The sequence below is a fragment of the Pleurodeles waltl genome, chromosome 8 (genome assembly GCF_031143425.1).
Source record: "Pleurodeles waltl isolate 20211129_DDA chromosome 8, aPleWal1.hap1.20221129, whole genome shotgun sequence".
NCBI classification, from domain to species: Eukaryota; Metazoa; Chordata; class Amphibia; order Caudata; family Salamandridae; genus Pleurodeles; species Pleurodeles waltl.
Window position 1 is genome coordinate 1,129,977,765 of NC_090447.1, and position 24,457 is coordinate 1,130,002,221.

The following is a 24,457-nucleotide window of genomic DNA, read 5'->3' on the forward strand; positions in this document are numbered from 1 at the left end:
TACCTAACTTGTGTGGGTAGGCCTAGCGCCCGCGACAGGAAATGCCCCAAAACACAACGTGGACACATCCCATTTTTTGACAGAAAACAGAGGTGTTTTTTGCAAATTGCCTATCTGTAGATTTTGGCCTCTAGCTCAGCCGGCACCTAGGGAAACCTACCAAACCTGTGCCTTTTTGAAAACTAGAGACCTAGGGGAATCCAAGATGGGGTGACTTGTGGGGCTCTGGCCAGGTTCTGTTACCCAGAATCCTTTGCAAACCTCAAAATTTGGCTAAAAAAACACATTTTCCTCACATTTCGGTGACAGAAAGTTCTGGAATCTGAGAGGAGCCACAAATTTCCTTCCACCCAGCGTTCCCCCAAGTGTCCCGATGAAAATGATACCTCACTTGTGTGGGTAGGCATAGCGCCCGCGACAGGAAATGCCCCAAAACACAACGTGGACACATCCCATTTTTTGACAGAAAACAGAGGTGTTTTTTGCAAAGTGCCTACCTGTAGATTTTGGCCTCTAGCTCAGCCGGCACCTAGGGAAACCTACCAAACCTGTGCATTTTTTTAAACTAGAGACCTAGGGGAATCCAAGATGGGGTGACTTGTGGGGCTCTGACCAGGTTCTGTTATCCAGAATCCTTTGCAAACCTCAAAATGTGGCTAAAAAAACAAATTTTCCTCACATTTCGGTGACAGAAAGTTCTGGAATCTGAGAGGAGCCACAAATTTCCTGCCACCCAGCGTTCCCCGAAGTGTCCCGATAAAAATGATACCTAACTTGTGTGGGCAGGCCTAGCGCCCGCGACAGGAAATGCCCTAAAACACAACGTGGACATATCCCATTTTTTGACAGACAACAGAGGTGTTTTTTGCAAAGTGGCTACCTGTAGATTTTGGCCTCTTGCTCAGCCGGCACCTAGGGAAACCTACCAAACCTGTGCATTTTTTAAAACTAGAGACCTAGGGGAAACCAAGATGGGGTGACATGTGGGGTTCTGACCAGGTTCTGTTACCCAGAATCCTTTGCAAACCTCAAAATTTGGGTAAAAAATACATTTTCCTCACATTTCGGTGACAGAAAGTTCTGGAATCTGAGAGGAGCCACACATTTCCTTCCACCCAGCGTTCCCCCAATTTTCCCAATGAAAATGATACCTAACTTGTGTGGGTAGGCCTAGCGCCTGCAACAGGAAATGCCCCAAAACACAACGTGGACACATCCCATTTTTTGACAGAAAACAGATGAGTTTTTCGCAAAGTGCCTACCTGTAGATTTTGGCCTCTAGTTCAGCCGGCACCTAGGGAAACCTACCAAACCTGTGCCTTTTTGAAAACTAGAGACCTAGGGAATCCAAGATGGGGTGACTTGTGAACCTCTGACCAGGTTCTGTTACCCAGAATCCTTTGCAAACCTCAAAATTTGGCTAAAAATACACATTTTCCTCACATTTCGGTGACAGAAAGTTCTAGAATCTGAGAGGAGCCACAAATTTCCTTCCACCCAGCGTTCCCCCAAGTCTCCCGATAAACATTATACCTAACTTGTGTGGGTAGGCCTAGCGCCCGCGACAGGAAATGCCCCAAAACACAACGTGAACACATACCATTTTTTGACAGAAAACGGAGGTGTTTTTTGCAAAGTGCCTACCTGTAGATTTTGGCCTCTTGCTCAGCCGGCACCTAGGGACACCTACCAAATCTGTGCATTTTTTAAAACTAGAGACCTAGGGGAAACCAAGATGGGGTGACATGTGGGGTTCTGACCAGGTTCTGTTACCCAGAATCCTTTGCAAACCTCAAAATTTGGCTAAAAAAACACATTTTCCTCACATTTCGGTGACAGAAAGTTCTGGAATCTGAGAGGAGCCACAAATTTCCTTCCAACCAGCGTTCCCCCAAGTCTCCCGATAAAAATTATACCTAACTTGTGTGGGTAGGCCTAGCGCCCGCGACAGGAAATGCCCCAAAACACAACGTGGACACATCCCATTTTTTGACAGAAAACAGAGGTGTTTTTTGCAAAGTGCCTACCTGTAGATTTTGGCCCCTAGCTCAGCCGGCACCTAGGGAAACCTACCAAACCAGTACATTTTTTAAAACTAGAGACCTAGGGGAATCCAAGATGGGGTGACTTGTGGGGCTCTGACCAGGTTCTGTTACCCAGAATCCTTGGCAAACCTCAAAATTTGGCTAAAAAAACACATTTTCCTCACATTTCGGTGACAGAAAGTTCTAAAATCTGAGAGGGGCCACAAATTTCCTTCCACCCAGCGTTCCCCCAAGTCTCCCGATAAAAATTATACCTAACTTGTGTGGGTAGGCCTAGCGCCCGCAACAGGAAATGCCCCAAAACACAACATGTACACATCCCATTTTTTGACAGAAAACAGAGGTGTTTTTTGCAAATTGCCTATCTGTAGATTTTGGCCTCTAGCTCAGCCGGCACCTAGGGAAACCTACCAAACCTGTGCCTTTTTGAAAACTAGAGACCTAGGGGAATCCAAGATGGGGTGACTTGTGGGGCTCTGGCCAGGTTCTGTTACCCAGAGTCCTTTGCAAACCTCAAATTTTGGCTAAAAAAACACATTTTCCTCACATTTCGGTGACAGAAAGTTCTGGAATCTGAAAGGAGCCACAAATTTCCTTCCACCCAGCGTTCCCCCAAGTGTCCCGATGAAAATGATACCTCACTTGTGTGGGTAGGCCTAGCGCCCGCGACAGGAAATGCCCCAAAACACAACGTGGACACATCCCATTTTTTGACAGAAAACAGAGGTGTTTTTTGCAAAGTGCCTACCTGTAGATTTTGGCCTCTAGCTCAGCCGGCACCTAGGGAAACCTACCAAACCTGTGCATTTTTTAAAACTAGAGACCTAGGGGAATCCAAGATGGGGTGACTTGTGGGGGTTCTGACCAGGTTCTGTTACCCAGAATCCTTTGCAAACCTCAAAATTTGGCTAAAAAAACACATTTTCCTCACATTTCGGTGACAGAAAGTTCTAAAATCTGAGAGGGGCCACAAATTTCCTTCCTCCCAGCGTTCCCCCAAGTCTCCCGATAAAAATTATACCTAACTTGTGTGGGTAGGCCTAGCGCCCGCAACAGGAAATGCCCCAAAACACAACGTGTACACATCCCATTTTTTGACAGAAAACAGAGGTGTTTTTTTGCAAAGTGCCTACCTGTAGATTTTGGCCTCAAGCTCAGCCGGCACCTAGGGAAACCTACCAAACCTGTGCCTTTTTGAAAACTAGAGACCTAGGGGAATCCAAGATGGGGTGACTTGTGGGGCTCTGACCAGGTTCTGTTACCCAGAATCCTTTGCAAACCTCAAAATTTGGCAAAAAAAACACATTTTCCTCACATTTCGGTGACAGAAAGTTCTAAAATCTGAGAGGAGCCACAAATTTCCTTCGACCCAGCGTTCCCCCAAGTCTCCCGATAAAAATTATACCTAACTTGTGTGGGTAGGCCTAGCGCCCGCGACAGGAAATGCCGCAAAACACAACGTGGACACATCCAATTTTTTGACAGAAAACAGAGGTGTTTTTTGCAAATTGCCTATCTGTAGATTTTGGCCTCTAGCTCAGCCGGCACCTAGGGAAACCTACCAAACCTGTGCCTTTTTGAAAACTAGAGACCTAGGGGAATCCAAGATGGGGTGACTTGTGGGGCTCTGGCCAGGTTCTGTTACCCAGAATCCTTTGCAAACCTCAAAATTTGGTTAAAAAAACACATTTTCCTCACATTTCGGTGACAGAAAGTTCTGGAATCTGAAAGGAGCCACAAATTTCCTTCCACCCAGCGTTCCCCCAAGTGTCCCGATGAAAATGATACCTCACTTGTGTGGGTAGGCCTAGCGCCCGCGACAGGAAATGCCCCAAAACACAACGTGGACACATCCCATTTTTTGACAGAAAACAGAGGTGTTTTTTGCAAAGTGCCTACCTGTAGATTTTGGCCTCTAGCTCAGCCGGCACCTAGGGAAACCTACCAAACCTGTGCATTTTTTAAAACTAGAGACCTAGGGGAATCCAAGATGGGGTGACTTGTGGGGGTTCTGACCAGGTTCTGTTATCCAGAATCCTTTGCAAACCTCAAAATGTGGCTAAAAAAACACATTTTTCTCACATTTCGGTGACAGTAAGTTCTGGAATCTGAGAGGAGCCACAAATTTCCTTCCACCCAGCGTTCCCCCAAGTGTCCCGATGAAAATGATACCTCACTTGTGTGGGTAGGCCTAGCGCCCGCGACAGGAAATGCCCCAAAACACAACGTGGACACATCCCATTTTTTGACAGAAAACAGAGGTGTTTTTTGCAAAGTGGCTACCTGTAGATTTTGGCCTCTTGCTCAGCCGGCACCTAGGGAAACCTACCAAACCTGTGCATTTTTTAAAACTAGAGACCTAGGGGAAACCAAGATGGGGTGACATGTGGGGTTCTGACCAGGTTCTGTTACCCAGAATCCTTTGCAAACCTCAAAATTTGGGTAAAAAATACATTTTCCTCACATTTCGGTGACAGAAAGTTCTGGAATCTGAGAGGAGCCACACATTTCCTTCCACCCAGCGTTCCCCCAATTTTCCCAATGAAAATGATACCTAACTTGTGTGGGTAGGCCTAGCGCCTGCAACAGGAAATGCCCCAAAACACAACGTGGACACATCCCATTTTTTGACAGAAAACAGAGGAGTTTTTTGCAAAGTGCCTACCTGTAGATTTTGGCCTCTAGTTCAGCCGGCACCTAGGGAAACCTACCAAACCTGTGCCTTTTTGAAAACTAGAGACCTAGGGGAATCCAAGATGGGGTGACTTGTGTACCTCTGACCAGGTTCTGTTACCCAGAATCCTTTGCAAACCTCAAAATTTGGCTAAAAATACACATTTTCCTCACATTTCGGTGACAGAAAGTTCTAGAATCTGAGAGGAGCCACAAATTTCCTTCCACCCAGCGTTCCCCCAAGTCTCCCGATAAACATTATACCTAACTTGTGTGGGTAGGCCTAGCGCCCGCGACAGGAAATGCCCCAAAACACAACGTGAACACATACCATTTTTTGACAGAAAACGGAGGTGTTTTTTGCAAAGTGCCTACCTGTAGATTTTGGCCTCTTGCTCAGCCGGCACCTAGGGACACCTACCAAATCTGTGCATTTTTTTAAACTAGAGATCTAGGGGAAACCAAGATGGGGTGACATGTGGGGTTCTGACCAGGTTCTGTTACCCAGAATCCTTTGCAAACCTCAAAATTTGGCTAAAAAAACACATTTTCCTCACATTTCGGTGACAGAAAGTTCTGGAATCTGAGAGGAGCCACAAATTTCCTTCCAACCAGCGTTCCCCCAAGTCTCCCGATAAAAATTATACCTAACTTGTGTGGGTAGGCCTAGCGCCTGCGACAGGAAATGCCCCAAAACACAACGTGGACTCATCCCATTTTTTGACAGAAAACAGAGGTGTTTTTTGCAAAGTGCCTACCTGCAGATTTTGGCCTCTAGCTCAGCCGGCACCTACGGAAACCTACCAAACCTGTGCATTTTTGAAAACTAAAGACCTAGGGGAATCCAAGATGGGGTGACTTGTGGGGCTCTGACCAGGTTCTGTTACCCAGAATCCTTTGCAAACCTCAAAATGTGGCTAAAAAAACACATTTTCCTCACATTTCGGTGACAGAAAGTTCTGGAATCTGAGAGGAGCCACAAATTTCCTTCCACCCAGCGTTCCCCGAAGTGTCCCGATAAAAATGATACCTCATTTGTGTGGGTAGGCCTAGCGCCCACGACAGGAAATGCCCCAAAACACAACATGGACACATCCCATTTTTTGACAGAAAACAGAGGTGTTTTTTGCAAAGTGCCTACCTGTAGATTTTGGCCCCTAGCTCAGCCGGCACCTAGGAAAACCTACCAAACCAGTGCATTTTTTAAAACTAGAGACCTAGAGGAATCCAAGGTGGGGTGACTTGTGGGGCTCTGGCCAGGTTCTGTTACCCAGAATCCTTTGCAAACCTCAAAATGTGGCTAAAAAAAAACATTTTCCTCACATTTCGGTGACAGAAAGTTCTGGAATCTGAGAGGAGCCACAAATTTCCTTCCACCCAGCGTTCCCCCAAGTGCCTCGATAAAAATGATACCTCACTTGTGTGGGTAGGCCTAGCGCCCGCGACAGGAAATGCCCCAAAACACAACGTGGACACATCCCATTTTTTGACAGAAAACAGAGGTGTTTTTTGCAAAGTGCCTACCTGTAGATTTTGGCCCCTAGCTCAGCCGGCACCTAGGGAAACCTACCAAACCAGTGCATTTTTTAAAACTAGAGACCTAGGGGAATCCAACATGGGGTGACTTGTGGGGCTCTGGCCAGGTTCTGTTACCCAGCATCCTTTGCAAACCTCAAAATTTGGCTAAAAAAACACATTTTCCTCACATTTCGGTGACAGAAAGTTCTGGAATCTGAGAGGAGCCACAAATTTCATTCCACCCAGCGTTCCCCCAAGTGTCCCGATGAAAATGATACCTCACTTGAGTGGGTGGGCCTAGCGCCCGCGACAGGAAATGCCCCAAAACACAACATGGACACATCCCATTTTTTGACAGAAAACAGAGGTGTTTTTTGCAAAGTGCCTACCTGTAGATTTTGGCCCCTAGCTCAGCCGGCACCTAGGGAAACCTACCAAACCAGTGCATTTTTTAAAACTAGAGACCTAGGGGAATCCAAGATGGGGTGACTTGTGGGGCTCAGGCCAGGTTCTGTTACCCAGAATCCTTTGCAAACCTCAAAATATGGCTAAAAAAACACATTTTCCTCACATTTCGGTGACAGAAAGTTCTGGAATCTGAGAGGAGCCACAAATCTCCTTCCACCCAGCATTCCCCCAAGTGTCCCGATGAAAACGATATCTCACTTGTGTGGGTAGGCCTAGCGCCCGCCACAGGAAATGCCCCAAAACACAACGTGGACACATCCCATTTTTTAACAGAAAACAGAGGTGATTTTTGCAAAGTGCCTACCTGTAGATTTTGGCCTCTAGCTCAGCCGGCACCTAGGGAAACCTACCAAACCTGTGCCTTTTTGAAAACTAGAGACCTAGGGGAATCCAAGATGGGGTGACTTGTGAACCTCTGACCAGGTTCTGCTACCCAGAATCCTTTGCAAACCTCAAAATTTAGCTAAAAAAACACATTTTCCTCACATTTCGGTGACAGAAAGTTCTAGAATCTGAGAGGAGCCACAAATTTCCTTCCACCCAGCGTTCCCCCAAGTCTCCCGATAAAAATGATACTTAACTTGTGTGGGTAGGCCTAGCGCCCGCGACAGGAAATGCCCCAAAACACAACGTGGACACATCCCATTTTTATACAGAAAACAGAGGTGTTTTTTGCAAAGTGCCTACCTGTAGATTTTGGCGTCTAGCTCAGCCGGCACCTAGGGAAACCTACCAAACCTGTGCCTTTTGTAAAACTAGAGACCTAGGGGAATCCAAGATGGGGTGACTTGTGGGGCTCTGGCCAGGTTCTGTTACCCAGAATACTTTGCAAACCTCAAAATTTGGCTAAAAAACACATTTTCCTCACATTTCGGTGACAGAAAGTTCTGGAATCTGAGAGGAGCCACTAAAATTCCTTCCAACAAGCGTTCCTCCAAGTGTCCCGATGAAAATTATACCTCACTTGTGTGGTTAGGCCTAGCACCCGCGACAGGAAATGCCCCAAAACACAACGTGGACACATCCCATTTTTTGACAGAAAACAGAGGTGTTTTTTGCAAAGTGCCTACCTGTAGATTTTGGCCCCTAGCTCAGCCGGCACCTAGGGAAACCTACCAAACCAGTACATTTGTGAAAACTAGAGACCTAGGGGAATCCAAGATGGGGTGACTTGTGGGGCTCTGACCAGGTTCTGTTACCCAGAATCCTTTGCAAACCTCAAAATTTGGCTAAAAAAACACATTTTCCTCACATTTCGGTGACAGAAAGATCTAGAATCTGAGAGGAGCCACAAATTTCCTTCCACCCAGCGTTCCCCCAAGTGTTCCGATAAAAATGATAGCTCACTTGTGTGGGTAGGCCTAGCGCCCGCGACAGGAAATGCCCCAAAACACAACATGGACACATCCCATTTTTTGACAGAAAACAGAGGTGTTTTTTGCAAAGTGCCTACCTGTAGATTTTGGCCTCTTGCTCAGCCGGAACCTAGGGAAATCTACCAAACCTGTGCATTTTTTAAAACTAGAGACCTAGGGGAAACCAAGATGGGGTGACATGTGGGGCTCTGACCAGGTTCTGTTATCCAGAATCCTTTGCAAACCTCAAAATTTGGCTAAAAAAACACATTTTCCTCATATTTTGGTGACAGAAAGTTCTGGAATCTGAGAGGAGCCACACATTTCCTTCCACCCAGCGTTCCCCCAATTTTCCCACTGAAAATGATACCTAACTTGTGTGGGTAGGCCTAGCGCCCGCGAAAGGAAATGCCCCAAAACACAACGTGGACACATCCCATTTTGTGACAGAAAACAGAGGTGTTTTTTGCAAAGTGCCTACCTGAAGATTTTGGCCCCTAGCTCAGCCGGCACCTAGGGAAATCTACCAAACCAGTGCATTTTTTAAAACTAGAGACCTAGGGGAATCCAAGATGGGGTGACATGTGGGGCTCTGACCAGGTTCTGTTACCCAGAATCCTTTGCAAACCTCGAAATTTGGCAAAAAAAACACATTTTCCTCACATTTCGGTGACAGAAAGTTCTGGAATCTGAGAAGAGCCACACATTTCCTTCCACCCAGCGTTCCCCCAATTTTCCCAATGAAAATGATACCTAACTTGTGTGGGTAGGCCTAGCGCCTGCAACAGGAAATGCCCCAAAACACAACGTGGACACATCCAATTTTTTGACAGAAAACAGAGGTGTTTTTTGCAAAGTGCCTACCTGTAGATTTTGGCCTCTTGCTCAGCCGGCACCTAGGGAAATCTACCAAACCAGTGCATTTTTTAAAACTAGAGACCTAGGGGAAACCAAGATGGGGTGACATGTGGGGCTCTGACCAGGTTCTGTTATCCAGAATCCTTTGCAAAACTCAAAATTTGGCTAAAAAACACATTTTCCTCACATTTTGGTGACAGAAAGTTCTAGAATCTGAGAGGAGCCACACATTTCCTTCCACCCAGCGTTCCCCCAATTTTCCCAATGAAAATGATACCTAACTTGTGTGGGTAGGCCTAGCGCCTGCGACAGGAAATGCCCCAAAACACAACGTGGACACATCCCATTTTTTGACAGAAAACAGAGGTGTTTTTTGCAAAGTGCCTACCTGTAGATTTTGGCCCCTAGCTCAGCCGGCACCTAGGGAAACCTACCAAACCAGTGCTTTTTTTAAAACTAGAGACCTAGGGGAATCCAAGATGGGGTGACATGTGGGGCTCTGACCAGGTTCTGTTACCCAGAATCCTTTGCAAACCTCGAAATTTGGCTAAAAAAACACATTTTCCTCACATTTCGGTGACAGAAAGTTCTGGAATCTGAGAAGAGCCACACATTTCCTTCCACCCAGCGTTCCCCCAATTTTCCCAATGAAAATGATACCTAACTTGTGTGGGTAGGCCTAGCGCCTGCAACAGGAAATGCCCCAAAACACAATGTGGACACATCCCATTTTTTGACAGAAAACAGAGGAGTTTTTTGCAAAGTGCCTACCTGTAGATTTTGGCCTCTAGCTCAGCCGGCACCTAGGGAAATCTACCAAACCAGTGCATGTTTTAAAACTAGAGACCAAGGGGAATCCAAGATGGGGTGACTTGTGGGGCTCTGACCAGGTTCTGTTACCCAGAATCCTTTGCAAACCTCAAAATGTGGCTAAAAAAACACATTTTCCTCACATTTCGGTGACAGAAAGTTCTGGAATCTGAGAGGAGCCACAAATTTCCTTCCACCCAGCGTTCCCCGAAGTGTCCCGATAAAAATGATACCTCATTTGTGTGGGTAGGCCTAGCGCCCACGACAGGAAATGCCCCAAAACACAACATGGACACATCCCATTTTTTGACTGGAAAAAGGTGTTTTTTGCAAAGTGCCTACCTGTAGATTTTGGCCCCTAGCTCAGCCGGCACCTAGGGAAACCTACCAAACCTGTGCCTTTTTGAAAACTAGAGACCTAGGGGAATCCAAGATGGGGTGACTTGTGGGGCTCTGGCCAGGTTCTGTTACCCAGAATCCTTTGCAAACCTCAAAATTTGGTTAAAAAAACACATTTTCCTCACATTTCGGTGACAGAAAGTTCTGGAATCTGAAAGGAGCCACAAATTTCCTTCCACCCAGCGTTCCCCCAAGTGTCCCGATGAAAATGATACCTCACTTGTGTGGGTAGGCCTAGCGCCCGCGACAGGAAATGCCCCAAAACACAACGTGGACACATCCCATTTTTTGACAGAAAACAGAGGTGTTTTTTGCAAAGTGCCTACCTGTAGATTTTGGCCTCTAGCTCAGCCGGCACCTAGGGAAACCTACCAAACCTGTGCATTTTTTAAAACTAGAGACCTAGGGGAATCCAAGATGGGGTGACTTGTGGGGGTTCTGACCAGGTTCTGTTATCCAGAATCCTTTGCAAACCTCAAAATGTGGCTAAAAAAACACATTTTTCTCACATTTCGGTGACAGTAAGTTCTGGAATCTGAGAGGAGCCACAAATTTCCTTCCACCCAGCGTTCCCCCAAGTGTCCCGATGAAAATGATACCTCACTTGTGTGGGTAGGCCTAGCGCCCGCGACAGGAAATGCCCCAAAACACAACGTGGACACATCCCATTTTTTGACAGAAAACAGAGGTGTTTTTTGCAAAGTGGCTACCTGTAGATTTTGGCCTCTTGCTCAGCCGGCACCTAGGGAAACCTACCAAACCTGTGCATTTTTTAAAACTAGAGACCTAGGGGAAACCAAGATGGGGTGACATGTGGGGTTCTGACCAGGTTCTGTTACCCAGAATCCTTTGCAAACCTCAAAATTTGGGTAAAAAATACATTTTCCTCACATTTCGGTGACAGAAAGTTCTGGAATCTGAGAGGAGCCACACATTTCCTTCCACCCAGCGTTCCCCCAATTTTCCCAATGAAAATGATACCTAACTTGTGTGGGTAGGCCTAGCGCCTGCAACAGGAAATGCCCCAAAACACAACGTGGACACATCCCATTTTTTGACAGAAAACAGAGGAGTTTTTTGCAAAGTGCCTACCTGTAGATTTTGGCCTCTAGTTCAGCCGGCACCTAGGGAAACCTACCAAACCTGTGCCTTTTTGAAAACTAGAGACCTAGGGGAATCCAAGATGGGGTGACTTGTGTACCTCTGACCAGGTTCTGTTACCCAGAATCCTTTGCAAACCTCAAAATTTGGCTAAAAATACACATTTTCCTCACATTTCGGTGACAGAAAGTTCTAGAATCTGAGAGGAGCCACAAATTTCCTTCCACCCAGCGTTCCCCCAAGTCTCCCGATAAACATTATACCTAACTTGTGTGGGTAGGCCTAGCGCCCGCGACAGGAAATGCCCCAAAACACAACGTGAACACATACCATTTTTTGACAGAAAACGGAGGTGTTTTTTGCAAAGTGCCTACCTGTAGATTTTGGCCTCTTGCTCAGCCGGCACCTAGGGACACCTACCAAATCTGTGCATTTTTTTAAACTAGAGATCTAGGGGAAACCAAGATGGGGTGACATGTGGGGTTCTGACCAGGTTCTGTTACCCAGAATCCTTTGCAAACCTCAAAATTTGGCTAAAAAAACACATTTTCCTCACATTTCGGTGACAGAAAGTTCTGGAATCTGAGAGGAGCCACAAATTTCCTTCCAACCAGCGTTCCCCCAAGTCTCCCGATAAAAATTATACCTAACTTGTGTGGGTAGGCCTAGCGCCTGCGACAGGAAATGCCCCAAAACACAACGTGGACTCATCCCATTTTTTGACAGAAAACAGAGGTGTTTTTTGCAAAGTGCCTACCTGCAGATTTTGGCCTCTAGCTCAGCCGGCACCTACGGAAACCTACCAAACCTGTGCATTTTTGAAAACTAAAGACCTAGGGGAATCCAAGATGGGGTGACTTGTGGGGCTCTGACCAGGTTCTGTTACCCAGAATCCTTTGCAAACCTCAAAATGTGGCTAAAAAAACACATTTTCCTCACATTTCGGTGACAGAAAGTTCTGGAATCTGAGAGGAGCCACAAATTTCCTTCCACCCAGCGTTCCCCGAAGTGTCCCGATAAAAATGATACCTCATTTGTGTGGGTAGGCCTAGCGCCCACGACAGGAAATGCCCCAAAACACAACATGGACACATCCCATTTTTTGACAGAAAACAGAGGTGTTTTTTGCAAAGTGCCTACCTGTAGATTTTGGCCCCTAGCTCAGCCGGCACCTAGGAAAACCTACCAAACCAGTGCATTTTTTAAAACTAGAGACCTAGAGGAATCCAAGGTGGGGTGACTTGTGGGGCTCTGGCCAGGTTCTGTTACCCAGAATCCTTTGCAAACCTCAAAATGTGGCTAAAAAAAAACATTTTCCTCACATTTCGGTGACAGAAAGTTCTGGAATCTGAGAGGAGCCACAAATTTCCTTCCACCCAGCGTTCCCCCAAGTGCCTCGATAAAAATGATACCTCACTTGTGTGGGTAGGCCTAGCGCCCGCGACAGGAAATGCCCCAAAACACAACGTGGACACATCCCATTTTTTGACAGAAAACAGAGGTGTTTTTTGCAAAGTGCCTACCTGTAGATTTTGGCCCCTAGCTCAGCCGGCACCTAGGGAAACCTACCAAACCAGTGCATTTTTTAAAACTAGAGACCTAGGGGAATCCAACATGGGGTGACTTGTGGGGCTCTGGCCAGGTTCTGTTACCCAGCATCCTTTGCAAACCTCAAAATTTGGCTAAAAAAACACATTTTCCTCACATTTCGGTGACAGAAAGTTCTGGAATCTGAGAGGAGCCACAAATTTCATTCCACCCAGCGTTCCCCCAAGTGTCCCGATGAAAATGATACCTCACTTGAGTGGGTGGGCCTAGCGCCCGCGACAGGAAATGCCCCAAAACACAACATGGACACATCCCATTTTTTGACAGAAAACAGAGGTGTTTTTTGCAAAGTGCCTACCTGTAGATTTTGGCCCCTAGCTCAGCCGGCACCTAGGGAAACCTACCAAACCAGTGCATTTTTTAAAACTAGAGACCTAGGGGAATCCAAGATGGGGTGACTTGTGGGGCTCAGGCCAGGTTCTGTTACCCAGAATCCTTTGCAAACCTCAAAATATGGCTAAAAAAACACATTTTCCTCACATTTCGGTGACAGAAAGTTCTGGAATCTGAGAGGAGCCACAAATCTCCTTCCACCCAGCATTCCCCCAAGTGTCCCGATGAAAACGATATCTCACTTGTGTGGGTAGGCCTAGCGCCCGCCACAGGAAATGCCCCAAAACACAACGTGGACACATCCCATTTTTTAACAGAAAACAGAGGTGATTTTTGCAAAGTGCCTACCTGTAGATTTTGGCCTCTAGCTCAGCCGGCACCTAGGGAAACCTACCAAACCTGTGCCTTTTTGAAAACTAGAGACCTAGGGGAATCCAAGATGGGGTGACTTGTGAACCTCTGACCAGGTTCTGCTACCCAGAATCCTTTGCAAACCTCAAAATTTAGCTAAAAAAACACATTTTCCTCACATTTCGGTGACAGAAAGTTCTAGAATCTGAGAGGAGCCACAAATTTCCTTCCACCCAGCGTTCCCCCAAGTCTCCCGATAAAAATGATACTTAACTTGTGTGGGTAGGCCTAGCGCCCGCGACAGGAAATGCCCCAAAACACAACGTGGACACATCCCATTTTTATACAGAAAACAGAGGTGTTTTTTGCAAAGTGCCTACCTGTAGATTTTGGCGTCTAGCTCAGCCGGCACCTAGGGAAACCTACCAAACCTGTGCCTTTTGTAAAACTAGAGACCTAGGGGAATCCAAGATGGGGTGACTTGTGGGGCTCTGGCCAGGTTCTGTTACCCAGAATACTTTGCAAACCTCAAAATTTGGCTAAAAAACACATTTTCCTCACATTTCGGTGACAGAAAGTTCTGGAATCTGAGAGGAGCCACTAAAATTCCTTCCAACAAGCGTTCCTCCAAGTGTCCCGATGAAAATTATACCTCACTTGTGTGGTTAGGCCTAGCACCCGCGACAGGAAATGCCCCAAAACACAACGTGGACACATCCCATTTTTTGACAGAAAACAGAGGTGTTTTTTGCAAAGTGCCTACCTGTAGATTTTGGCCCCTAGCTCAGCCGGCACCTAGGGAAACCTACCAAACCAGTACATTTGTGAAAACTAGAGACCTAGGGGAATCCAAGATGGGGTGACTTGTGGGGCTCTGACCAGGTTCTGTTACCCAGAATCCTTTGCAAACCTCAAAATTTGGCTAAAAAAACACATTTTCCTCACATTTCGGTGACAGAAAGATCTAGAATCTGAGAGGAGCCACAAATTTCCTTCCACCCAGCGTTCCCCCAAGTGTTCCGATAAAAATGATAGCTCACTTGTGTGGGTAGGCCTAGCGCCCGCGACAGGAAATGCCCCAAAACACAACATGGACACATCCCATTTTTTGACAGAAAACAGAGGTGTTTTTTGCAAAGTGCCTACCTGTAGATTTTGGCCTCTTGCTCAGCCGGAACCTAGGGAAATCTACCAAACCTGTGCATTTTTTAAAACTAGAGACCTAGGGGAAACCAAGATGGGGTGACATGTGGGGCTCTGACCAGGTTCTGTTATCCAGAATCCTTTGCAAACCTCAAAATTTGGCTAAAAAAACACATTTTCCTCATATTTTGGTGACAGAAAGTTCTGGAATCTGAGAGGAGCCACACATTTCCTTCCACCCAGCGTTCCCCCAATTTTCCCACTGAAAATGATACCTAACTTGTGTGGGTAGGCCTAGCGCCCGCGAAAGGAAATGCCCCAAAACACAACGTGGACACATCCCATTTTGTGACAGAAAACAGAGGTGTTTTTTGCAAAGTGCCTACCTGAAGATTTTGGCCCCTAGCTCAGCCGGCACCTAGGGAAATCTACCAAACCAGTGCATTTTTTAAAACTAGAGACCTAGGGGAATCCAAGATGGGGTGACATGTGGGGCTCTGACCAGGTTCTGTTACCCAGAATCCTTTGCAAACCTCGAAATTTGGCAAAAAAAACACATTTTCCTCACATTTCGGTGACAGAAAGTTCTGGAATCTGAGAAGAGCCACACATTTCCTTCCACCCAGCGTTCCCCCAATTTTCCCAATGAAAATGATACCTAACTTGTGTGGGTAGGCCTAGCGCCTGCAACAGGAAATGCCCCAAAACACAACGTGGACACATCCAATTTTTTGACAGAAAACAGAGGTGTTTTTTGCAAAGTGCCTACCTGTAGATTTTGGCCTCTTGCTCAGCCGGCACCTAGGGAAATCTACCAAACCAGTGCATTTTTTAAAACTAGAGACCTAGGGGAAACCAAGATGGGGTGACATGTGGGGCTCTGACCAGGTTCTGTTATCCAGAATCCTTTGCAAAACTCAAAATTTGGCTAAAAAACACATTTTCCTCACATTTTGGTGACAGAAAGTTCTAGAATCTGAGAGGAGCCACACATTTCCTTCCACCCAGCGTTCCCCCAATTTTCCCAATGAAAATGATACCTAACTTGTGTGGGTAGGCCTAGCGCCTGCGACAGGAAATGCCCCAAAACACAACGTGGACACATCCCATTTTTTGACAGAAAACAGAGGTGTTTTTTGCAAAGTGCCTACCTGTAGATTTTGGCCCCTAGCTCAGCCGGCACCTAGGGAAACCTACCAAACCAGTGCTTTTTTTAAAACTAGAGACCTAGGGGAATCCAAGATGGGGTGACATGTGGGGCTCTGACCAGGTTCTGTTACCCAGAATCCTTTGCAAACCTCGAAATTTGGCTAAAAAAACACATTTTCCTCACATTTCGGTGACAGAAAGTTCTGGAATCTGAGAAGAGCCACACATTTCCTTCCACCCAGCGTTCCCCCAATTTTCCCAATGAAAATGATACCTAACTTGTGTGGGTAGGCCTAGCGCCTGCAACAGGAAATGCCCCAAAACACAATGTGGACACATCCCATTTTTTGACAGAAAACAGAGGAGTTTTTTGCAAAGTGCCTACCTGTAGATTTTGGCCTCTAGCTCAGCCGGCACCTAGGGAAATCTACCAAACCAGTGCATGTTTTAAAACTAGAGACCAAGGGGAATCCAAGATGGGGTGACTTGTGGGGCTCTGACCAGGTTCTGTTACCCAGAATCCTTTGCAAACCTCAAAATGTGGCTAAAAAAACACATTTTCCTCACATTTCGGTGACAGAAAGTTCTGGAATCTGAGAGGAGCCACAAATTTCCTTCCACCCAGCGTTCCCCGAAGTGTCCCGATAAAAATGATACCTCATTTGTGTGGGTAGGCCTAGCGCCCACGACAGGAAATGCCCCAAAACACAACATGGACACATCCCATTTTTTGACTGGAAAAAGGTGTTTTTTGCAAAGTGCCTACCTGTAGATTTTGGCCCCTAGCTCAGCCGGCACCTAGGGAAACCTACCAAACCAGTGCATTTTTTAAAACTAGAGACCTAGGGGAATCCAAGATGGGGTGACTTGTGGGGCTCTGACCAGGTTCTGTTACCCAGAATCCTTTGCAAACCTCAAAATTTGGCTAAAAAAACACATTTTCCTCACATTTCGGTGACAGAAAGTTCTAGAATCTGAGAGGAGCTACAAATTTCCTTCACCCAGCGTTCCCCCAAGTCTCCCGATAAAAATGATACCTAACTTGTGTGGGTAGGCCGAATGCCCGCGACAGGAAATGCCCCAAAACACAACGTGGACACATCCCATTTTTTGACAGAAAACAGAGGTGTTTTTTGCAAAGTGCCTACCTGTAGATTTTGGCCTCTAGCTCAGCCGGCATCTAGGGAAACCTACCAAACCTGTGCCTTTTTTAAAACTAGAGACCTAGGGGAATCCAAGATGGGGTGGCTTGTGAACCTCTAACCAGGTTCTGTTACCCAGAATCCTTTGCAAACCTCAGAATTTGTCTAAAAAAACACATTTTCCTCACATTTCGGTGACAGAAAGTTTTGGAATCTGAGAGGAGCCACAAATTTCCTTCCACCCAGCGCTCCCCCAAGTGTCCCGATAAAAATGATACCTCACTTGTGTGGGTAGGCCTAGCGCCCGTGACAGGAAATGCCCCAAAACACAACATGGACACATCCCATTTTTTGACAGAAAACAGAGGTGTTTTTTGCAAAGTGCCTACCTGTAGATTTTGGCCTCTTGCTCAGCCGGCACCTAGGGAAATCTACCAAACTTGTGCATTTTTTAAAACTAGAGACCTAGGGGAAACCAAGATGGGGTGACATGTGGGGCTCTGACCAGGTTCTGTTATCCAGAATCCTTTGCAAACCTCAAAATGTGGCTAAAAAAACACATTTTCCTCACATTTTGGTGACAGAAAGTTCTGGAATCTGAGAGGAGCCATACATTTCCTTCCACCCAGCGTTCCCCCAATTTTCCCAATGAAAATGATACCTAACTTGTGTGGGTAGGCCTAGCGCCCGCGACAGGAAATGCCCCAAAACTTAACGTGGACACATCCCATTTTTTGACTGAAAACAGAGGGGTTTTTTGCAAAGTGCCTACCTGTAGATTTAGGCCCCTAGCTCAGCCGGCACGTAGGGAAACCTACCAAACCAGTGCATTTTTTAAAACTAGAGACCTAGGGGAATCCAAGATGGGGTGACTTGTGAACCTCTGACCACGTTCTGTTACCCAGAATCCTTTGCAAACCTCAGAATTTGGCTAAAAAAACACATTTTCCTCACATTTCGGTGACAGAAAGTTCTGGAATCTGAGAGGAGCCACACATTTCCTTCCACCCAGCGTTCCCCCAATTTTCCCAATGAAAATGATACCTAACTTGTGTGGGTAGGCCTAGCGCCTGCAACAGGAAATGCCCCAAAACACAACATGGACACATCCCATTTTTTGACAGAAAACAGAGGTGTTTTTTGCAAAGTGCCTACCTATAGATTTTGGCCTCTAGGTCAGCCGGCACCTAGGGAAACCTAACAAACCTGTGCCTTTTTGAAAACTAGAGACCTAGGGGAATCCAAGATGGGGTGACTTGTGAACCTCTGACCAGGTTCTGCTACCCAGAATCCTTTGCAAACCTCAAAATTTAGCTAAAAAAACACATTTTCCTCACATTTCGGTGACAGAAAGTTCTAGAATCTGGGAGGAGCCACAAATTTCCTTCCACCCAGCGTTCCCCTAAGTCTCCCGATAAAAATTATACCTAACTTGTGTGGGTAGGCCTAGCGCCCGCGACAGGAAATGCCTCAAAACACAACGTGGACACATCCCATTTTTTGACAGAAAACAGAGGTGTTTTTTGCAAAGTGCCTACCTGTAGATTTTGGCCTCTAGCTCAGCCGGCACCTAGGGAAACCTACCAAACCTGTGCCTTTTTTAAAACTAGAGACCTAGGGGAATCCAAGATGGGGTGACTTGTGGGGCTCTGGCCAGGTTCTGTTACCCAGAATCCATTGCAAACCTCAAAATTTGGCTAAAAAACAAATTTTCCTCACATTTCGGTGACAGAAAGTTCTGGAATCTGAGAGGAGCCACAAATTTCCTTCCACCCAGCGTTCCCCCAAGTCTCCCGATAAAAATTATACCTAACTTGTGTGGGTAGGCCTAGCGCCCGCGACAGGAGATGCCCCAAAACACAACGTGGACACATCCCATTTTTTGACAGAAAACAGAGGTGTTTTTTGCAAAGTGCCTACCTGTAGATTTTGGCCTCTAGCTCAGCCGGCACCTAGGGAAACCTACCAAACCTGTGCCTTTTTTAAAACTAGAGACCTAGGGGAATCCAAGATGGGGTGACTTGTGGGGCTCTGGCCAGGTTCTGTTACCCAGAATCCTTTGCAAACCTCAAAATTTGGCTAAAAAAACCATTTTCCTCACATTTCGGTGACAGAAAGTTCTGGAATCTGAGAGGAGCCACAAATTTCCTTTCACCCAGCGTTCCCCCAAGTGTCCCGATGAAAATGATACCTCACTTGTGTGGTTAGGCCTAGCGCCCGCGACAGGAAATGCCCCAAAACACAACGTGGACACATCCCATTTTTTGACAGAAAACAGAGGTGTTTTTTGCAAAGTGCCTACCTGTAGATTTTGGCCCCTAGCTCAGCCGGCACCTAGGGAAACCTACCAAACCAGTGCATTTTTGAAAACTAGAGACCTAGGGGAATCCAAGATGGGGTGACTTGTGGGGCTCTGACCAGGTTCTGTTACCCAGAATCCTTTGCAAACCTCAAAATTTGGCTAAAAAAACACATTTTCCTCATATTTCGGTGACAGAAAGTTCTAGAATCTGAGAGGAGCGACAAATTTCCTTCCACCCAGCGTTCCCCCAAGTCTCCCGATAAAAATTATACCTAACTTGTGTGGGTAGGCCTAGCGCCCGCGACAGGAAATGCCCCAAAACACAACGTGGACACATCCCATTTTTTGACAGAAAACAGAGGTGTTTTTTGCAAAGTGCCTACCTGTAGATTTTGGCCTCTAGCTCAGCCGGCACCTAGGGAAACCTACCAAACCAGTGCATTTTTGAAAACTAGAGACCTAGGGGAATCCAAGATGGGGTGACATGTGGGGCTCTGACCAGGTTCTGTTATCCAGAATCCTTTGCAAACCTCAAAATGTGACTAAAAAAACACATTTCCCTCACATTTTGGTGACAGAAAGTTCTGGAATCTGAGAGGAGCCATACATTTCCTTCCACCCAGCATTCCCCCAATTTTCCCAATGAAAATGATACCTAACTTGTGTGGGTAGACCTAGCGCCCGCGACAGGAAATGCCCCAAAACTTAACGTGGACACATCCCATTTTTTGACTGAAAACAGAGGTGTTTTTTGCAAAGTGCCTACCTGTAGATTTTGGCCCCTAGCTCAGCCGGCACCTAGGGAAACCTACCAAACCAGTGCATTTTTTAAAACTAGAGACCTAGGGGAATCCATAATGGGGTGACTTGTGGACTCTGACCAGGTTCTGTTACCCAGAATCCTTTGCAAACCTCAAAATTTGGCTAAAAAAACACATTTTCCTCACATTTCGGTGACAGAAAGTTCTAGAATCTGAGAGGAGCCACAAATTTCCTTCCACCCAGCGTTCCCCCAAGTCTCCCGATAAAAATTATACCTAACTTGTGTATGTAGGCCTAGCACCCGCGACAGGAAATGCCCCAAAACACAACGTGGACACATCCCATTTTTTGACAGAAAACAGAGGTGTTTTTTGCAAAGTGCCTACCTGTAGATTTTGACCTCTAGCTCAGCCGGCACCTAGGGAAACCTACCAAACCTGTGCCTTTTTGAAAACTAGAGACCTAGGGGAATCCAAGATGGGGTGACTTGTGAACCTCTGACCAGGTTCTGTTACCCAGAATCCTTTGCAAACCTCAGAATTTGGCTAAAAAAACACATTTTCCTCACATTTCGGTGACATAAAGTTCTGGAATCTGAGAGGAGCCACACATTTCCTTCCACCCAGCGTTCCCCCAATTTTCCCAATGAAAATGATACCTAACTTGTGTGGGTAGGCCTAGCGCCTGCAACAGGAAATGCCCCAAAACACAACATGGACACATCCCATTTTTTGACAGAAAACAGAGGTGTTTTTTGCAAAGTGCCTACCTATAGATTTTGGCCTCTAGCTCAGCCGGCACCTAGGGAAACCTAACAAACCTGTGCCTTTTTGAAAACTAGAGACCTAGGGGAATCGAAGATGGGGTGACTTGTGAACCTCTGACCAGGTTCTGCTACCCAGAATCCTTTGCAAACCTCAAAATTTGGCTAAAAAAACACATTTTCCTCACATTTCGGTGACAGAAAGTTCTAGAATCTGGGAGGAGCCACAAATTTCCTTCCACCCAGCGTTCCCCCAAGTCTCCCGATAAAAATTATACCTAACTTGTGTGGGTAGGCCTAGCGCCCGCGACAGGAAATGCCTCAAAACACAACGTGGACACATCCCATTTTTTGACAGAAAACAGAGGTGTTTTTTGCAAAGTGCCTACCTGTAGATTTTGGTCTCTAGCTCAGCCGGCACCTAGGGAAACCTACCAAACCTGTGCCTTTTTTAAAACTAGAGACCTAGGGGAATCCAAGATGGGGTGACTTGTGGGGCTCTGGCCAGGTTCTGTTACCCAGAATCCATTGCAAACCTCAAAATTTGGCTAAAAAACTAATTTTCCTCACATTTCGGTGACAGAAAGTTCTGTAATCTGAGAGGAGCCACAAATTTCCTTCCACCCAGCGTTCCCCCAAGTCTCCCGATAAAAATTATACCTAACTTGTGTGGGTAGGCCTAGCGCCCGCGACAGGAGATGCCCCAAAACACAACGTGGACACATCCCATTTTTTGACAGAAAACAGAGGTGTTTTTTGCAAAGTGCCTACCTGTAGATTTTGGCCTCTAGCTCAGCCGGCACCTAGGGAAACCTACCAAACCTGTGCCTTTTTTAAAACTAGAGACCTAGTGGAATCCAAGATGGGGTGACTTGTGGGGCTCTGGCCAGGTTCTGTTACCCAGAATCCTTTGCAAACCTCAAAATTTGGCTAAAAAACCCATTTTCCTCACATTTCGGTGACAGAAAGTTCTAGAATCTGGGAGGAGCCACAAATTTCCTTCCACCCAGCGTTCCCCCAAGTCTCCCGATAAAAATTATACCTAACTTGTGTGGGTAGGCCTAGCGCCCGCGACAGGAAATGCCTCAAAACACAACGTGGACACATCCCATTTTTTGACAGAAAACAGAGGTGTTTTTTGCAAAGTGCCTACCTGTAGATTTTGGTCTCTAGCTCAGCCGGCACCTAGGGAAACCTACCAAACCTGTGCCTTTTTTAAAACTAGAGACCTAGGGGAATCCAAGATGGGGTGACTTGTGGGGCTCTGGCCAGGTTCTGTTACCCAGAATCCATTGCAAACCTCAAAATTTGGCTAAAAAACTAATTTTCCTCACATTTCGGTGACAGAAAGTTCTGTAATCTGAGAGGAGCCACAAATTTCCTTCCACCCAGCGTTCCCCCAAGTCTCCCGATAAAAATTATACCTAACTTGTGTGGGTAGGCCTAGCGCCCGCGACAGGAGATGCCCCAAAACACAACGTGGACACATCCCATTTTTTGACAGAAAACAGAGGTGTTTTTTGCAAAGTGCCTACCTGTAGATTTTGGCCTCTAGCTCAGCCGGCACCTAGGGAAACCTACCAAACCTGTGCCTTTTTTAAAACTAGAGACCTAGTGGAATCCAAGATGGGGTGACTTGTGGGGCTCTGGCCAGGTTCTGTTACCCAGAATCCTTTGCAAACCTCAAAATTTGGCTAAAAAACCCATTTTCCTCACATTTCGGTGACAGAAAGTTCTGGAATCTGAGATGAGCCACAAATTTCCTTCCACCCAGCGTTCCCCCAAGTGTCCCGATGAAAATGATACCTCACTTGTGTGGTTAGGCCTAGCGCCCGCGACAGGAAATGCCCCAAAACACAACGTGGACACATCCCATTTTTTGACAGAAAACAGAGGTGTTTTTTGCAAAGTGCCTACCTGTAGATTTTGGCCCCTAGCTCAGCCGGCACCTAGGGAAACCTACCAAACCAGTGCATTTTTGAAAACTAGAGACCTAGGGGAATCCAAGATGGGGTGACTTGTGGGGCTCTGACCAGGTTCTGTTACCCAGAATCCTTTGCAAACCTCAAAATTTGGCTAAAAAAACACATTTTCCTCATATTTCGGTGACAGAAAGTTCTAGAATCTGAGAGGAGCCACAAATTTCCTTCCACCCAGCGTTCCCCCAAGTCTCCCGATAAAAATTATACCTAACTTGTGTGGGTAGGCCTAGCGCCCGCGACAGGAAATGCCCCAAAACACAACGTGGACACATCCCATTTTTTGACAGAAAACAGAGGTGTTTTTTGCAAAGTGCCTACCTGTAGATTTTGGCCTCTAGCTCAGCCGGCACCTAGGGAAACCTACCAAACCAGTGCATTTTTGAAAACTAGAGACCTAGGGGAATCCAAGATGGGGTGACATGTGGGGCTCTGACCAGGTTCTGTTATCCAGAATCCTTTGCAAACCTCAAAATGTGACTAAAAAAACACATTTCCCTCGCATTTTGGTGACAGAAAGTTCTGGAATCTGAGAGGAGCCATACATTTCCTTCCACCCAGCGTTCCCCCAATTTTCCCAATGAAAATGATACCTAACTTGTGTGGGTAGACCTAGCGCCCGCGACAGGAAATGCCCCAAAACTTAACGTGGACACATCCCATTTTTTGACTGAAAACAGAGGTGTTTTTTGCAAAGTGCCTACCTGTAGATTTTGGCCCCTAGCTCAGCCGGCACCTAGGGAAACCTACCAAACCAGTGCATTTTTTAAAACTAGAGACCTAGGGGAATCCATAATGGGGTGACTTGTGGGGCTCTGACCAGGTTCTGTTACCCAGAATCCTTTGCAAACCTCAAAATTTGGCTAAAAAAACACATTTTCCTCACATTTCGGTGACAGAAAGTTCTAGAATCTGAGAGGAGCCACAAATTTCCTTCCACCCAGCGTTCCCCCAAGTCTCCCGATAAAAATTATACCTAACTTGTGTATGTAGGCCTAGCACCCGCGACAGGAAATGCCCCAAAACACAACGTGGACACATCCCATTTTTTGACAGAAAACAGAGGTGTTTTTTGCAAAGTGCCTACCTGTAGATTTTGACCTCTAGCTCAGCCGGCACCTAGGGAAACCTACCAAACCTGTGCCTTTTTGAAAACTAGAGACCTAGGGGAATCCAAGATGGGGTGACTTGTGAACCTCTGACCAGGTTCTGTTACCCAGAATCCTTTGCAAACCTCAGAATTTGGCTAAAAAAACACATTTTCCTCACATTTCGGTGACATAAAGTTCTGGAATCTGAGAGGAGCCACACATTTCCTTCCACCCAGCGTTCCCCCAATTTTCCCAATGAAAATGATACCTAACTTGTGTGGGTAGGCCTAGCGCCTGCAACAGGAAATGCCCCAAAACACAACATGGACACATCCCATTTTTTGACAGAAAACAGAGGTGTTTTTTGCAAAGTGCCTACCTATAGATTTTGGCCTCTAGCTCAGCCGGCACCTAGGGAAACCTAACAAACCTGTGCCTTTTTGAAAACTAGAGACCTAGGGGAATCGAAGATGGGGTGACTTGTGAACCTCTGACCAGGTTCTGCTACCCAGAATCCTTTGCAAACCTCAAAATTTAGCTAAAAAAACACATTTTCCTCACATTTCGGTGACAGAAAGTTCTAGAATCTGGGAGGAGCCACAAATTT